Genomic DNA, 12,083 nt, shown 5'->3' on the forward strand with positions numbered 1-12,083 from the left:
TCCAAAGAACAAATTTAATCCGAGAAGTGAGAAAAGTAAAGCAATCAAGCAAGACAAAATAATAATGGTTCAGCCATAAAACAAAGACAAGGACCTTTAGTTCATTGTCAAGGGCTATGGATAATACCCTGAGCCATATCATTGAGTTGTTTTGCAGATACTAAAACTCCCACCAGGTGGAAGAAGTTAACTGAATGTTGACTACCAGTATGTAAACCCTAGACCAGTTGGAGCTGGAAAACTGATAATTGAGATTCCTGAAATCCCACCCTGTTACCTCACCATCAACCAATCGGAGAATTATGCATGAGCTTGTCATGTACTCCATGACTCTCTCCCTCACACTCTCTTTAAAAATCCTTTGTTGAAACTCATCAGGGAATTTGGGTCTTTTGAGCATTATCTTCCTGGTCTCCTTGCTTGGCACCCTGCAATAAACTTTGCACTTTCCTGCACTGCAACCCCTTGTCAATTGATTGGCTTTGCTGTGTGTCAGGCAAACAAAAAAAAGTTTGGTTTGGTAACAGTCTTTTATTCTGAGATAATTTCCTCCTCTATAATGTGTTGCTGAATAGCCAATTTTTTTTTTAAAGTAGAAGAGGTAAAATGAAAAAGATAACTTGAGTATATGTTCTGTCTCATTGATTTTCATTGACTTCCTTTAGTCAATGAACCATGAATGAAATGATTATGTGCCACATCTGAGCTGAAGCTTTAAGAGACTGAAATAGGGACTGTTCTTAATGAAAAGGCACAAGTTGCAGAGACAGAGCTGACCCACAGTCACTGACTGGGAATATGAGGGAGAAAAAACTATTGGCTCTTGTTAAAAAAAAATCTTGGTATAAACTCACACAAGCTGACTGATATAGCTTCATATATATCTTTAGTTACTGTAAATATACTATATCTTCAGTTATTATGAATGTTCCAGCTCCTGTCTCATATCATCAGTTACTGTAAATATACCTTTTCCTGATTGTTCATTCAAATTTTTACTTTTGCCTGTGCTTCCTTCTCACATTTAGTTCCTTTTAGACTATGGCTTCTAAACTGTTATTTGCTTAACTTAAATTATCCTAAGTGTGGGAGACCTTTAAGATGGTGGGGGAGTAAGAAGTGGAGATCACCTACCTCCCCACAAATACATCAGAAATTCATCTACATGTGGAAAAACTCCTACAGAACACCTACTGAATGCTGGCAGAAGACCTCAGACTTCCCAAAAGGCAAGAAACTCTCCACATACCTGCGTAGGGCAAAAGACAAAAAAAAAAAAAAAAAAAACACAGACAAAAGAATAGGGATGGGACCTGCACCTCGGGGAGGGAACTGTGAAGGAGGAGAAGTTTCCACACACTAGGAAGGCCCTTCACTGGCAGAGATGGGGGGTGGCGGGGGGAAGGCTTCGGAGCCACAGAGGAGAGCACAGCAACAGGGGTGCAGAGGGCAAAGCAGAGAGATTCCCGCACAGAGGATGGCTGCCAATGATCACTCACCAGCCTGAGAGGCTTGTCTGCTCACCCACTGGGTGAGTGGGGGCTGGGAGCTGAGGCTCAGGCTTTGGAGGTCGGATCCCAGGGAGAGAACTGGGGTTGGCTGTGTGAACACAGCCTGAAGGGGGTTAGTGCACCACAGCTAGTTGGGAGGGAGTCTGGAACTGCCTAAGAAGCAAGAGACCATTGTTTTGGGGTGCGCGAGGAGAGGGGATTCAGAGCACAGTCTAAATGAGCTCCAGAGATGGGCATGAGCTGGGCTACCAGTGTGACACCAGAGATGGGCATGAAACGCTAAGGCTACTGCTGCAGTCACCAAGAAGCCTGTGTGCAAGCACAGGTCACTAACCAAACCTTCCCTCCCAGGAGACTGTACAGCCTGCCACTGCCAGGGTCCCATGTTCCAGGAACAACTTCCCCAGGAGAACACACGGTGTGCCTCAGGCTGTTGCAACGTCACGCTGGCCTCTGCCACTGCAGGCACGCCCGGCATTCTGTACCCCTCCCTCCCCCTGGCCTGAGTGAGTCCGAGCCCCCTAAACAGCTGCTACTTTAACTCCATCCTGTCTGGGTGGGAACAGATGCCCTCAGGCGACCTACACACAGAAGCAGTGCCAATCCAAACCTGAACCCCAGGAGCTCTGTGAACAAAGAAGAGAAAGGGAAATTTCTCCCAGAAGCCTCAGGAGCAGCAGATTAAATCTTCACAATCAACTTGATGTACCTGCATCTGTGGAATACCTGAATAGAAAATGAATCATCCCAAAATTGAGGCGGTGGACTTTGGGAGCAACTGTAGACTTGGGGTTTGCTGTATGTGACTGACTGGTTTCTGGTTTCATGTTTATCTTAGTTTAGTATTTAGAGTTTATTATCATTGGTAAATTTGTTTATTGATGTGGTTACTCTTTTTTTAAATATATATATATATATATATATATTTTCCTTTTTCTCTTTTTGTGAGTGTGTATGTGTATGCTTCTTTGGGTGATTTTGTCTGTATAGCTTTGCTTTTACCATTTGTCCTAGGGTGCTGTCTGTCTGTTTTCTTTTGTTTTTTTAGTATAGTTTTTAGCGATTTTTATCATTGATGGATTTGTTTTTTGGTTTGGTTGCTCTCTTCTTTCTCTCTTTCTTTATACTTTATTTTTATTACTTTTAAATTCTTTTTATTTTTAATAATTTTTTATTTTAATAACTTTATTTCTTTTTATTTTCTTTCCTTCCTTCCTTCTTTCTTTCTTTCTTTCTTTCTTTCTTTCTTTCTTTTTTCTTTTCACTACCTTTCTCTCTTTTTTTCTCCCTTTTCTTCTGAGCCATGTGGCAGATAGGGTCTTGGTGCTCTGGCTGGTTTCAGGCCTGTGCCTTTGTGATGGGAGAGCCGAGTTCAGGACACTGGTCCACCAGAGACCTCCCAGCTCCATGTAATATCAAATGGCAAAAGTTCTCCCAGAGATCTCCACCTCAAAGCTAAGACAAAGCTCCACTCAATGACCAGCAAGATATAGTGCTGGGCACCCTATGCCAAACAACTAGCAAGACAGGAACACAACCCCACCCATTAGCAGAGAGGCTTCCTAAAATCATAATAAGTTCACAGACACCCAAACACACACCACCAGAGGCAGTCCTGCTGACCAGAAAGAAAAGATCCTGCCTCATCCACCAGAACACAGGAACCAGTCCCTTCCACCAGGAAGCCCACACAACACACTAAACTAACCTTACCCATTGGAGGCAGAAACCAAAAACAACAGGAACTATGAACCTGCAGCCTATGAAAAGGAGACCCCAAATGCAGTAATTAAACAAAATGAGAAGACAGAGAAACACACAGCAGATGAAGGAGCAAGGTTAAAACCCACCAGACCAAACAAATGAAGAGGAAATAGGCAGTCTACCTGAAAAAGAATTCAGAGTAATGATAGCAAAGGTGATACAAATTCTTGGAAATAGAATGAGAAAATACAAGAACCATTTAAACAGACCTAGAAGAACTAAAGAGCAAACAAACAGTGGTGAACAATGCAATAAGTGAAATTTAAAACTCTTTAGAAGGAATCAGTAGCAGAATAACTGAGGCTGAAGAATGGATCAGTGACCTGAAGATAAAATAGTGGAAATAACTACTGCAGAGCAGAATAAAGAAAAAAAAATGAAAAGAATTGAGGACAGTCTCAGAGACCACTGGGACAACATTAAATGCAGCAACATATGAATTATATGGGTCCCAGAAGAAGAGGAGAAAAAGAAATGGACTGAGACAATATTTGAAGAGATTATAGCTGAAAACTTCCCTAATATGGGAAAGGAAATAGTCAGTCAAATCCAGGAAGTGTAGAGAGTCTCATACAGGATAAATCCAAGGAGAAACATGCTAAAACACATATTAATCAAAATATCAAAAATTAAATACAAAGAAAAAATATTAAAAGCTGCAAGGGAAAAACAAGAAATAACATACAAGGGCATCCCCATAAGGTTAACAGCTGATCTTTCAGCAGAAACTCTGTAAGTCAGAAGGGAGTGGCAGGATATATTTAAAGTGAGGAAAGGGAAAAACCTACAATCAAGATGACTCTACCCAGCAAGGATGTCATTCAGATTCGACCGAGAAATTAAAACCTTTACAGACAAGCAGAAGCTAAGAAAATTCAGCACCACCAAACCAGCTTTACAACAAATGCTAAGGAACTTCTCTAGGCAGGAAACACAACAGAAGAAAAAGACCTACAATAACAAACCCAAAACAATTAAGGAAATGGTAATAGGAACATACATATTGATAACTACCTTAAATGTAAAAGGATTAAAAGCTCCCACCAAAACACATAGACTGGTTGAATGGATACAAAAACAAGACCCATATATATGCTGTCTACAAGAGACCCACTTCAGACCGAGGGACACATACAGACTGAAAATGAGGGGATGGAAAACAATATTCCATACAAATGGAAATCAAAAGAAAGCTAGAATAGTAATTCTCATATCAGACAAAATAGACTTTAAAGCAAAGACTATTACAAGAGACAAAGAAGGACACTACATAATAATCAAGGGATCAATCCAAGAAGAAGATATAACAATTGTAAATATTTATGCAACCAACATAGGAGCACTTCAATACATAAGGCAAATGCTAACAACCATAAAAGGGGAAATCGACAGCAACATAATCATAGTAGGGGACAATAACACCCCACTTTCACTAATGGACGGATGTCCAAAATGAAAATAAATAACAAAACACAAGCTTTAAATGATATATTAAACAACATGGACTGAATTGATATTAATAGGACATTCCATCCAAAAAGAACAGAATACACTTTCTTCTCAAGTGCTCACAGAAGATTCTCCAGGATAGATCATATCTTGGGTCACAAATCAAGCCTTGGTAAATTTAAGAAAATGGAAATTTATCAAGTATCTTTTCTGAACACAATGCTATGAGACTAGATATCAATTAAAGGAAAAATCCTTAAAAAATACAAACACATATAGGCTAAACAATACACTACTTGATAACCAACAGATCACTGAAGAAATCAAAGAGGAAATCAAAAAATACTTAGAAACAAATGGCAATGAAAACACGACAACCCAAAACTTATGGGATGCAGCAAAACCAGTTCTAAGAGGGAAGCTTATAGCAACACAATCCTACCTCAAGAACCAAGAAAAATCTCAAATGAACAACCTAACCTTACACCTAAAGCAGTTAGAGAAAGAACAAAAAAACTCCCCAAAGTTAGCAGAAGGAAAGAAATCTTAAAGATGAGGTCAGAAATAAATGAAAAACAAATGAAGAAAACGATACCAAATATCAATAAAACCAAAAGCTGGTTCTTTGAGAAGGTAAACAAAACTGGTAAACCATTAGCCAGCCTCATCAAGAAAAAAGGGAGAAGGCTCTAATCAATAGAATTAGAAATGAAAAAAAGGAGAAGTAAAAACTGACACTGCAAAAATACAAACCATCATGAGGGATTACTACAAGCAAATATATGCCAATAAAATGGACAACCCAGAAGAAATGGACAAATTCTTAGAAAAGCACAGCGTTCTGAGACTGAAGTAGGAAGAAATAGAAAATATAAACAGACCAAACCCAAGCACTGAAGTTGAGACTGTGATTAAATATCTTCCAACAAACAAAAGCCCAGGGCCAGATGGCTTCACAGGTGAATTCTATCAGACATTTAGAGAAGAGCTAACACCTACCCTTCTCAAACTCTTCCAAAATATAGCAGAGGGAGGAACACTCCCAAACTCATTCTACGAGGCCACCATCACCATGATACAAAAACCAGACGAAGAGTCACAAAGAGAGAAAAATACAAGCCAATATCACTGATGAACATAGATGCAAAATTCCTCAACAAGATACTAGCAAACAGAATCCAACCACACATTAAAAGGATAATACATTATGATCAAGGGGGGTTTATCCCAGGAATGCAAGGATTCTCCAATATATGCAAATTAATCAATGTGATAAACCATATTAACAAATTGAAGGTGAAAAACCATATGATCATCTCAATAGATGCAGAAAAACCTTTTGACAAAGTGCAACACCTATTTATGGTAAAAACCCTCCAGAAAGTAGGTGTAGAGGGAACTTACTTCAACATAATAAAGGCCATATATGACAAACTCACAACCAACATCATTCTCAATGGTGAAAAACTGAAACCATTTCCTCTAAGATCAGGAATAAGACAAGGTTGTCCACTCTCACAACTATTATTCAACACACTTTTGGAAGTTTTAGCTAAAGCAATCAGAGAAGAAGAAGAAATAAAAGGAATCCAAATAAGAAAAGAAGTATAGCTGTCACTGTTTGCAGATGACATGATACTATACATAGAGAATCCTAAAGATGCTACCAGAAAACTACTAGAGCTAATCAACAAATTCGGTAAAGTAGCAGGATATAATATTAATGCATAGAAATTTCTTGCATTCCTCTACAATAACAATGAAGAATCTGAAAGATAAATTAAGGAAACACTCCAATTTATCATTGTAACAAAAAGAATAAAATACCAAGGAATAAAACTACTTAAGGAGACAAAAGACCTGTGTACAGAAAACTATAAGACACTGATGATAGAAATGAAAGATTATACAAACAGATGGAGATATATACCATGTTTTTGGATTGGAAGATTCAACATTTTGAAAATGGCTATACTACCCAAAGCATTCTACAGATACAATGCAATCCCTAACAAACTACCAATGGCATTTTTCACAGACGTAGAACAAAAAATTTCACAATTTGTATGGAAGCACAAAAGACCCCGAATAGCCAAAGCAATCTTGAGAAAGCAAAACAGAGCTGGAGGAATCACGTTCCCAGTGTTCAAACTATAGCACAAAGCTACAGTAATCAAGACAGTATGGTATGGGCACAGAAAGAGAAATATAGTTCAATGGAACAGAATAGAAAGCCCAGAGATAAACTCATGCACATATGGTCACCTTATCTTTGATAAAGGAGGCAAGAATATACAATGGAGAGAAGACAGCCTCTTTAATAAGTGGTGCTGGGAAAACTGGACAGCTACATGTAAAAGAATGAAATTAGAACATTTGCTAACACTATACACAACAATAAACTCAAAGTGGATTAAAGATCTAAGTGTAAGGCCAGACACTATAAAACTCTTAGAGGAAAATATAGACAGAATATTCTATTACATAAATCACAGGAAGATCCTTTTTGACCCAACTCCTAGAGAAATGGAAATTAAAACAAAAATAAACAAATGGGACCTAATGAAACTTAAAAGCTTTTGCACAGCAAAGGAAACCATAAACAAGACGAAAAGACAGCCCTCAGAATAGGAGAAAATATTTGCAAACGAAGCAACTGACAAAGGATTAATCTCCAAAATTTATAAGCAGCTCATGCACCTCAATATCAAATAAACAAACAACCCAAGCAAAAATGGGCAGGAGACCTAAATAGTCATTTCTCCAAAGAAAATATATAGATTGCCAACAGACACATGAAAGGATGCTCAACATCACTAATCATTCGAGAAATACAAATCAATACTACACTGAGGTATCACCTCACACTGGTCAGAATGGCCATCATCAAAAAATCTATATACAATGAATGCTGGAGAGTGTGTGGAGAAATGGGAACCCTGTTGCACTGTTGGTGGGAAGTTAAACTGATACAGCCACTATGGAGAACAGTATGGAGGTGCCTTAAAATCTAAAAATTGAACGACCATACAACCCAGCAGTCCCACTACTGGACATATACTCTGAGAAAAACATAGTTCAAAAAGTGTCATGTATCACAATGTTCATTGCAGCTGTATTTACAATAGCCAGGACATGGAAGCAACCTAAGTGTTCATCGACAGATGAATGGATAAAGAAGATGTGGCGCATATATACAGTGGAATATTACTCAGCCAAAAAAGAAACAAAATTGAGTTATTTTTAGTGAGGTGGATCACCTAGAGTCTGTCATACAGAGTGAAGTAAGTCAGAAAGAGAAAAATAAATACTGTATGCTAACACATATATATGGAAGCTAAAAAGAAAAATGTTCTGAAGAACTTAGGGGCAGGACAGGAATAAAGACACAGGTGTAGAGAATGGACTTGAGGACACAGGGAGGGGGAAGGGTAAGCTGGGACAAAGTGAGAGAGTGGCATGGACTTATATATATTACCAAATGTAAAATAGATAGCTAGTGGGAATCAGCCACATAGCACAGGGAGATCAGCTCCGTGCTTTTTGACCACCTAGAGGGGTGTGATAGGGAAGGTGGGAGGGAGACGCAAGAGGGAGGAGATATGGGGATATATGTATATGTATAGTTGGTTCACTGTGTTATAAAGCAGAAACTAACACACCATTGTAATGCAGTTATACTCCAATAAAGATGTTAATTTTTTTTCCCCCTAAGTTTGTAATACATACTACTGGTGGGACACAGGCACATAATAGGTGATTCATAATGAGAGAGTTAATTTATTTTCAATGCTCATTCACTTCTTCTGATTACATTAATGAGAAATTTTTAGTTTGGGGTAAGTTTGTCATTAGTAACTCTCAAACAGTTGTTATTGTCCCTTTAAAAGAAACACAAACGTGATCTTCAAGCTAAGGATTTAAGACTAACTATGGTGTCCAGCTGGAATTTAATATTATTGTTTAATCCATAGTGTATTAATTGCCTGATCACTTCTGTTAACAAATGATAATGATCCAAAAGTTACAGTAGAGCTCCTTTTTAAAATAAATATATTTATTTGAGTAAAAAATGAGGTGACTTAAATAAAATGCCAAGTGATGAAATGTGGGAGATTCTGTTCTATCTAAGGGCTTGCTTTCTTCTTCAGTACTGGGAACGTATCTGTCCAGATCCCAGCATCTCCTAGGTTTGTGTTCCCTTCCATGTTTACTTCATGTCTGGCTCTTAGATTTATACCCTTTACCTCCTTCCCCAGTACAAGTTCCTGGGGTTGATACTTTAAAATGTAAGTCCTGCTTCCAATTTTAAATTTCACTGAAAAGACAAATCCATTGTGTCTTGTATCTACCTTCCTGTAGACTTCAATAGTTTCAAAGAATATATATTGCTCTAATTTAGTTGCTGATTCTACTACATACAGAGCAGATAAACACCACTCGAACCATTTTTACTGTGACCCCTTCTCAGCTTTACATACAGTCGACTACTCAAAGCTGAGTCTTGGATCCCAAGTGTAAAAGGGATCTATTGCTTCTAGTAATAGCATTTCCTTTCCCCTTATTAAAGCCTCCAATTATGTTGAAGCCTTTGGGGAACCAACTGCTACACCCAGCTAACTTGATTGAACTATTTACAATAACTCATGGTTGTTTTCCTTAGAGAAAGCTTCAACTACAGAGTCCTATTAATGTTTATCAGAAAGCTAAACTGTTTTTCCTAAAATATATATATTTTTCTTATTTAATATAAATGTTTTTGTTGCAGCATGTTGCTCAGTTTCCCAAGGCAATTAACTTTGTTTGAAATTAATCAATTTTGTGCCACTCCTTACAAAGTAATAAAGGTTTGCTTTGTATTAGTTAATGTGCTGAGCCACTGTCAGGAACTGGCACCACCTCAGAGGTGGGTATGATGAGAGGGGCTGGGCCAAGGGCTACTGAAGAACTTGGGGCTGGGCAACCACTAGTTAGATCTAGCAAATTGGAAAATGAGGTTGCACTGAGGTCTTCCTCTTTCTGTTGTTACTAATAGTATCATTACAGTTGCCTCCATATGATGATGAGATTTCTCCATAGACACCCTGACAGAGAACAAAAGAATAGCTTTAATATTACTGCATCCTCCAGCTTCCAGCAGCAACTACAGCCTGATACCCTGTTGCCCTATGCTTGTGTGAGATGGACACTAGAGGTGTGTATATGACATGTCCATGAGCTCTGGTGGATACTACAGAATTTTTCATCCAGATTTACCTGTAATCAACTAATAAGCATCTTATGCTTGTGATTTCCTAGTTTAGCATTTATATGGTATTTTATTTTTTCAAAGTATTTTAATTACTCATCTATAGTAATAATAATAATAGTACAACAATTTATTGAGTACCTACTCTGCTCCAAGTATTTTACATTTTTGCTCAGTCAACAATTATTGAGGTATTACCATGCTCTCTATGCACTTTCCTGGGCACTGGGGACACATCAGTGAATGAAATAAATAAGATATTTGGTCTCCTGGAAATAACAATATACTAAGGGAGATGGAAAGTAAACAGATAATAATCAATAAACTTGATACATTCTATGGATAAAATGAAGTTGTATGTGGGGGTATGCAGAATGTGAATGTAGAGATTGCTAATTTCTAGAGGGTTGTCAGGGAAGGCCTCTCTGATAAGTTGACATTTGAACAAAGACCTAAAGTAAGGTGTATTCCACTAATGCTCTGTATACATATATACTGTTTGGTTTTTGAATAAATGAATGAGTTATAGATTTTGGAGTCAACAGCTCATACGTGGTAATGGTCCACCACAAGTCTGAGTGAGATCACACAGGAAGAGTGTGTGCAATGGCAAGAGAAGAGGGCTCAGTATAGTATAATGAAAAACAGCTGGGGAGGGTAAGATGAGCTCTTGAAGGATACTAGGAAAGAATAGCCATAGAGAAATGGAAATCCAGAGAACACAGAGACATGAAGTCAAGGGGTAGAGATCTTCAAATTAGGAGTTGGATAAGCATGAGTAATGCTGTTATAAAATCAAATAAGATGAGAACTGAGTACCTATCAGACTTATCAATGAAGAAGTAGGAGACAAATTAAAAGCAAGTTTAATTTAATGATAGGTATGGAAGACAGATTGCTGTGGGTTGACAGGTGAGTGGGAAGATAACAAAGAGTGAAATGTGAATTAAGGCAACCCCTTCAAGACATTTGGATATAAAGAGGTGATGAGGGATAGAGGGATAGCTGGATTACAACTTGATCTCATTTGATTCTCATAACAATCTGATGAGTCAGGTAGGCATTAATATTCTCCTCTATTGTGTAGTTGAGCCTCAGAATGGTTAAAAACTTTCCCAGGACTGAATATTTAATAAACAGTAGGAGCAAAATTTTAAGCAAAGTCTTCTCTCTCTAAAGTTCTTTCCTCTCTAGTCCCTACCCCTACTTGTTGTAAATTGCATACCTTTCCAGAAGAAAAGCATAAAACTGATTATAATGAAGTTAATAACTTTTACCTTGGTTCTTCCTTTAGCTTAATAAATGGACTACAGAAATATAACAGAAAGCGCTACCTACTTTCTGAAGTTCCTATAAATATTCCTCAGATGTCGAAATAAAAGTAGATCAAAATTTTTGTCACAATTAATTTTGGTAATGGAATGTATGTAAAAAGACATGTATTGACTGGGGTTTTTGGTCCACCCAGGATGCATTGTTCCTTGAGGTAAATATCTGTCTTGGATCAATACTTAGTCACAGTTTGATACGTGTGTGACTGCCTTCAACGCAAGTCAATATCTGCTTAATGGCTGCAACCTGCTTCTTATCAGTGCTTTTGAAACTTTCCTACAGCCCCAAGGAAGTTTGGAGATTTGTAGTGTTTTGGACCCCTATAAGTTCTTTACTGTCAATCTATAAACAATCTGACTGTTTCAAGCATAGTTGTAATTGCTACACAAACAGTTCCTGAAGCTCTTAGAAGCCCTAATGAGAAAAGATGGTGGAGTACATATTGTGAATGGCCAGGGTGTTAATGGGGACAGTGGTTTAAAGGGGATTTTTTCAGGAAAATTTGGTGTGGAGGCATTTAGAATTCAAATCCATGTCGCCAGCTATTTTACAAAATCTTAGCAGTTTACATATCCAAAATTTTCAGAGTTGTCTGTGCTTGATTACTCCTAATTCATAAATGAGGCACTAGATTCTTTTAAACTGATTCCTAAGTCCACTATCCTTCTGGCATTTGATTTTTCTAGTGTAGAATGATCTTTGGCATATTCTCACAAGAACTTTAGCTGACGTCCTAGGATATGGAATAAGCCTAGATGTATGTGCCCAATCCTGTACTC

This window comes from Grampus griseus, assembly GCF_964374135.1.
Source record: "Grampus griseus genome assembly, chromosome: X".
NCBI classification, from domain to species: Eukaryota; Metazoa; Chordata; class Mammalia; order Artiodactyla; family Delphinidae; genus Grampus; species Grampus griseus.